Source organism: Beta vulgaris, chromosome 1, assembly GCF_026745355.1.
Source record: "Beta vulgaris subsp. vulgaris cultivar EL10 chromosome 1, EL10.2, whole genome shotgun sequence".
NCBI lineage: Eukaryota > Viridiplantae > Streptophyta > Magnoliopsida > Caryophyllales > Amaranthaceae > Beta > Beta vulgaris.
Window position 1 is genome coordinate 47131119 of NC_079202.1, and position 7754 is coordinate 47138872.

The window sequence follows — 7754 nt, forward strand, 5'->3', positions numbered from 1 at the left end:
TAGATTAAATAAGTTATCATACAACTTACAATCCAAGATTAATTTCTTCTTTAATCCAATCTAGAGATGGCAATGGATCTTGGACCCGTCCCAGATTCGTGGATCCAGATCCGTTTTGAATGATCTGGATCTTAGCATTTTGGACCCTGCGGATCTGGGTCGGATCCGGATCCTACACAAAAAATACGGATCTGGATCTGGATCTTATGGAGAGGATCCAGATCCGACCTGTAGATCCGTTTTTTATAGTTTGAATATTTTAATTTTTAATTAGTACCTTAAGGCTAATGTTTATCTCATTCTCATACAAGATTGAATATTTTAAATGTTGGGATGTTGCTATATTGTAGTTTGGTGAATGTTATAATAATTATATCATTTAGCGATACAATATTGGCAATTATTTATACAACTTTTTGTGGAAATAGACAAACAGTTAGATCCAGATCCAGATCCGTAGAACCATGGATCTAATGGATTCGGATCTGGGTATTGCCTTTTGAGATCCGTAGGATCCGGTCCGGATTTAGGTCTAGGCTCAAAAGACGGATCTGGATCTGGTACCACCAAGACCCGGTCCGGATCCGGCCCGTTGCCATCCCTAATCCAATCCTTCTTATTTGATGAACCTAGCCAACGACTAATTTACCTTTCAAATGTATAAATTATCAACTTACCAAATAAGACCCACAATCCTCATAGAGTAGTGAAAATAATAATATAAGGGAACACATGATTTAATCATGATCCAACTAATAAATATATCAATTCCCCCATGTGAATTAATAAATAAAGTTCCCAACCAACATGCTTGCAGCAATATTCCATAGAAAAATGATATTAATCTCATACTTAATATGTTCGCACGCAGGCATAAAACATGTAAAATCCAACATTATAGCAATCATATATGAACTCACAAGTTCCTATACATGATACTACATAACTTTCCTTCCTAAAATCATGATACTACATCAAACAACACATAGATATGTACGTACCTTGTGTAGACATATTGATAGACCAATTTTAACAACTTTAGAAGTCGCCTGCAGAGAAATCTCCGCCTAAAACAACCAAAAAAATTTATAATCAATACTCCAAATAAATTCCAGCAACTTTGAAATACTTTAAATTTCCTTTAAAAATTAAAAGTTTTTTTCATCATTAAAACTTCAATTACTTATATTCCCTAGCATAGTACTACTATACTAGTCATTAAAATCCATATAACTCCACTAATAACAACTTTTCTAAACTTTCAGCACTTTATAATTTATTAAAATTCCCTTTAAACATACTTAAACATGCTTAGATTTATAAGTCAAATAAATTTCATAGTTTATAACATGCTACTATGATTTTCCAATCTTTAACACCCTAAAAATCCATGCTTTGTAATTAAAATCCCAATTTAAACATAATAATATTCTTTCAATACATTATTTATGTAATCATAGATCCAGATCCGTAGAACCGTGGATCTAATGGATCCGGATCTGGGTATTGCCTTTTGAGATCCGTAGGATCCGTTCCGGATATAGGTCTAGGCTCAAAAAACGGATCCGGATCTGGTACCACCAAGATCCGGTCCGGATCCGGCCCGTTGCCATCCCTAATCCAATCCTTCTTATTTGATGAACCTAGCCAACAACTAATTTACCTTTCAAATGTATAAATTATCAACTTACCAAATACTCCCTCCGTTTCCTAAAGATCTTCCCTCTTTCCATTTAAGGGTGTTTCCAAAAGATCTTCCCTCTTTTGCTTTATTCCTTATTTGGCAAAACAAATTTCCCTATATACCCTCTCATGTCACTATCATATGGTCCACCATTACATTATTAATTCAATTTTACTCCCTTTCTCTCTCCTACTTTAACCCCTTTTTTATTTGTTTATTTATCTTAACTCCTTTCTCTCTCTTACTTTACTTACACCATGCCCCACACAACTTGATTTTCCTTGGTATCTGTAGGAACAGTAAGTGGGAAGATCTTTAGGAAACGGAGGGAGTAAGACCCACAATCCTCATAGAGTAGTGAAAATAATAATATAGCGGAACACATGATTTAATCATGATCCAACTAATAAATATATTAATTCCCCCATGTGAATTAATAAATAAAGTTCCCAACCAACATGCTTGCAGCAATATTCCATAGAAACATGATATTAATCTCATACTTAATATGTTCGCACGCAGGCATAAAACATGTAAAATCCAACATTATAGCAATCATATATGAACTCACAAGTTCCTATACATGATACTACATAACTTTCCTTCCTAAAATCATGATATTACATCAAACAACACATAGGTATGTACGTACCTTGTGTAGACATATTGACTGGCCACTTTTAACAACTTTAGAAGTTGCCTACAGAGAAATCTCCGCCTAAAACAACCAACAAATTTTATAATCAATACTCCAAATAAATTCCAGCAACTTTAGAATACTTTAAATTTCCTTTAAAAATATTTAAAAGTTGTTTTCATCATTAAAACTTCAATTACTTATATTCCCTAGCATAGTACTACTATACTAGTCATTAAAATCCATATAACTCCACTAATAACAACCTTTCTAAACTTTCAGCACTTTATAATTTATTAAAGTTCCCTTTAAACATATTTAAACATGCTTAGATTCATAAGTCAAATAAATTTCATAGTTTATAACATGCTACTATGATTTTCCAATCTTTAACACCCTAAAAATCCATGCTTTGTAATTAAAATCCCAATTTAAACATAATAATGAAATATGAATTTTTATTCTTTCAATACATTATTTATGTAATCATAGATTCATCATTAAAATAATAAATTAAAACTTATAATCATAATTAGTACTAAAACAAAACATAAAAACACAATCTTTAGTCAAAACTTGAGGAAGAAGAAAAGTAATCAAACCAACACAAGAAGAAGAACAAGGGGAAGCGCCGGTCGTGGAGGGTGGCAGCTGCAACAGTTGGAAGTGGTCAGCAGTGGTGGTGGTGTTGTGGAGTTATGGATTTTCTTGGTGAAGAAGAAATTATTTCTTTAAAGAGAAGAAAAGAAGAAGGAAAGGAAAAAACGTGAAGGAGGGAGAAGAAACTAGGTGGTCTGGTTTTTCCTTGTGTGGGAGGAGGAGAGAGAATTATGTGTGGGTAAAATATTTGGGTTAAAAGTATTTATAAGTAAGTTTTCCTTTTGATCCTAGGAAAAGACAATTGGGTTCTAAGTAGAGTTAAATGATGAATATCATTGATGAAAAAACATCTAAAATTACTAGGAGTTCCTTTTTTTAGTCCAATTAGTATTTGGATTCTTCAAACCCATTTAAAATCCTTTTTCAAATCCAAATAGTTTTTCAAATATCTTTCAAAGCATGCCTTAACAAAAATAACTTTCTTAAATCCTTCAAAATAAATCCTTTGACTTTTAAAATAGTCAATCTTTTAAATAAATAAATTATTTTAAACTTAATTATATTTAAATATAAATATATATACTAAAATATATTTATAAAATTCATAAATTTACGAAGGATTACAGTTGGAGTGTGTATGTATATGTAAAAATAATAACACCTTAACTCTTAAATTCTATAAGGTTATGTTTGGAATCATGTATTTCATTTGAAATGCATCATTTCAATTTCAGATTTTGAAACGCTTACATTGAAATCCAAATATGTTGTTTGGCAAATATCGGAATTTCAAATGATGGAATTTAATACTCCCCCCGTTTTTTTTAGATGTTCCATACCCATTTGGCACGATGTTTAAAAGTTGATTGGGTTAGATAAAATAGTTGACTAAGTTAGATAAAATAGTAAATGTGTGAATGAAAATTTTTGGGAAAAAGTAATTTTGGGTAAATAGATTGGGTAAAGTAATAAAGGTTGACTTTAGAAAAGAGTAATTCATTAATGTTAGAGTAAATAAAATAAGTAAAAAGTAAAAAAGTTATTTTTAGATTGACTTGGAACAACTATTTGGAAACATCCCAAAATGAAAACTGGAACAACTAATAAAAAACGGAGGGAGTAATTACATAGTATATCATAGCTGATAAATATAATGTGTAATCTTTAACCATATGACATTGAATAACTAATAAGTACTTAAGTAGTAAAACAATTACATGAATACCCAAAAAAAAAAAAAACGAGCATGAAGAATCCAGATTTTCCAATAGATTTATCATTTATCACTCATTCAACTTACAATTTGATTTCCAACGATGTTGAAAGAAACACCAGTAAAAAGCATGAGAATAAAAAATTGAAGGTGATAGCATGAGATTCCAGCAGTAATGGTGGCTAAAAATTGCAAAGTTATAAAATGGGAAGAGAGAGAAAGTTGATGGATGATGTTTGAGAGGGTGAAGGTGAGGCTTTGTCTATCATTTCAAATGCTCTACATTATGGGTGGATTTGAAATTCCATCCATTATGCTTATTTTTCAATGGGTTGGTATTTGCTCCAAATCCAAATAGGAATTCCAATTTCATCCAAACATGACAATTTCTTCAAATTCAGAATTTCAAATGAAATTCTGTTTTCCAAACAGAGCATGAATTGATTTTGTTATTTCTACGTCATCACACTTCAAACTTGCCAAACTTCTGGATATTGGAGACAAAAGTTATAATCCCTCATTACTAATTCCATTTGTTGGTTCTTCATCAACATTATTCAAATCTAGGAAACTTCATTATACTAAAAGAAGAAAATTAAAGAAGAACAAAAAGGAAGAAAAAAAGAAAATTAACGAGGAACCAGCCACTAGTAGCAAAACGACGATTTGCGTCTCACCATCTGCGTCGCACAACTGGACAAACTTCGCAGAAGACTCATTTGCGTCGCATGCAACAGGGAATCGACGCAAAAGACGACCTATGTGCGCCGTATTTAACTAGCGTGCGACGCAAGACAACTATGTGCGTCGTATGGGCCAAAAATGCGACGCACATAACAGTAGTTATACGCGTCGCATGAAGCCCACATTTATTCCCCAAACCCTTACTCACCTCTTCCACTCACCGCTTCAAACAACAAAAGCATTTTCCCCAAACCCTAACTCACCTTATTTCTCTCTCACCTACCTTCATCTCTCTCTCACCTACCTTACCTTCATCTCTCTCACCTACCTTACCTTCATCTCTCTCTCACTTACCTTCATCTCTCTTTAGAATCTCAACAACGAAAGCAGTCATCTTCTTAATTTCGTGTTTTCGGATCTCCGACATACAAATTTCGACGAGTTCTTCTTCAATTCCGGCGAGCACGAACACAATGAGGAGAGAGAAACGAACTTAAACGACGGGCTCTGAATTTCGTGCTCACATTTCTCGATAATCAGGTATTTTTATTTCACATTTTATTCTGAATTTCTTTGTTTTGCCATAATTATGTTTATTTTTTAAATCTACAAAATTAAACCTATCTTTTCCTGCCTCGTCTTTGCTCTTCATCCTCTACATTTTGCTTAACTTATTTTTATCATTTATTTGCCGTTTCTACATATCATCAAAAAACAAGAACGAGATTTGAAGAAGAACGTTGAAGAAGAACGAGAACAAAGTTCGATATGATTTTGGCGCTTTGTGTTTTGTTTAAAAATATATTTAGTGCAATTTCATTCTTGTCTCTTAGGTCTGTTTTTTTTTAGGTTAGTTTTTTAATTTCGTTTTTCGTTGTATGTTATATCTGAAAATTTAATTTTTGATATTTGTTCAGATTTTTTCATTTCTTAATTTCATTATTTCACTTGTCTCTTATTTAATTCCTTTATAGATCATTTCAAATGTCATATGTTGCAATTGTTTGTCTGCCAATTAAGTTTGGCGTAAATTATTGGCAGATTTTTTTCCTCGACTGCAGTACAAAGAATTCATGCTTTGGTACTGTTTTTTTTCCACATATCATCATTTACGTCGCATGCTGGCAATGTGCGACGCAAATGACTCTAATCTGCGTCGTGTCCATGTCCGACGCAGATCATGTCTCTCTCATCTGCGACGAGACCGGTGCCGTCGGATCCATGTCCGATGCAAATGGGCACCTTACATCCGACACAAATCGTCCATTTTGTACTAGTGAACATTCAAAAAGTGAATATCTAAAACGAAAATATAAAATAAATTAATCTCAACCTTCAAATGACCGACACAAGAAACCAGCAACACCATAAAAGAACGGACGAACCAAGGAACCGCCAACCTCCGCTAATGAAGGACGAAATGCTACGACCAATGCACACTACAAGGACCACCACCTACGTCGTTAAACTAACAGATTCTTGTAGTGCACGACGAGCGAGGATGAGAGGGTGGTTGAATCTTCGACGAGCGATGGAGTGGGAGGGGGTAGTGGAGTCTTCAACGACCAATAATGACGTGGGGTGGTTAAGATTGTGGCATGAGAGGAGTGGGTGGTTGAGGGGATGGTAGGCTTAGGAGAGAGAATGACAGAAGGAAGAGGATGTGGGTGGATGAGAGAGGGATGGTGATTATGATTTTATGGTTTTAGAGAGGAGAGATGGAAGAGAGACAAGGGAAATGGGAGATGGGTTTGAGTCTTTGAGAGATTGATGGTTACATTTTGATCTTTCTCAAATCAAGTGTTCTAGTTCATGATCCATGATATTAATCTTTGGCCAATAGGAAATGAGAATGACCTAACACATGGATTAATGACTTATCACATGATTGACAATCTTATATTTTTTTATAATCTTACTAATTCTTTTCTTGGTTTAGTAACTTCTAACTTTAATAATTAGTCTATTATTATATTAATTTGAAATTTTGGTTGTTTGTATTGAAATTATTATGATTAGTGTTTAAGTATTATTTAATTAGAGTTATGAATTGAGTTTCTAAAGTTTAATTAGACTTTTTATAGCATTACTTATACAACTATCATTCTATTACTCAATTATATTTACTCAAGTAAACTTATATGTAGTCTTACATTGACATAGATTATCGACTTACAATGATACATTTATCGATCTAGCTCGTCAAATAACAACTTGTTTCAATCCAAATACATTTTTTAGTTTCGAAATGCATTTCACATGAAGACTATTAGATAAAATATTGTATTGTTCTTGAATTAGCTTATAATCTATATTGATACATTCATTAATCTTATCTAGTAACAACTTCTTTCAATCGTCGTGGAACATGTTGGTGAGTCACTAAGTTGGTATAATTCTAAGTGAGTAACTGACTAAATGCTAAGTTAACAAATGGTTGCTAATACGTTACACTAGTAAGGACTTGTTAACTTATCGACTTAAGGTTGTTATGTTTACCATCATTTATATAAACTATTGTTATGTTTATTGTTATTATTATACAACATATATTAACTCTTGTTATAATCACTGAGGCGGTTATAGGCCTCATATGAACCGTTGCTGTAAATATATGATTGTCATTTGTTATAATATCATAACATATCAAGAGTCGTGTACTCATTTATAATCAATATAGCATTACAATGGTTTTACAAGTATATTAATACCAATGTACTACTAAAATGATTAAACATATTGATAAAATCGTTTGTTTATATTTCATCATATATAGTCACAACATATATAATAAATATATACCATGTTATGTTTGTTATTGTTATTGCTATTATTAGCATTGTTGCTTCTATTACTATTAGTACTTATATTGTTATTGTTGTTAGTATTCTCGTTCTTATTTTCATTGCTATTGTTATTGTTAACATTGTTACTAT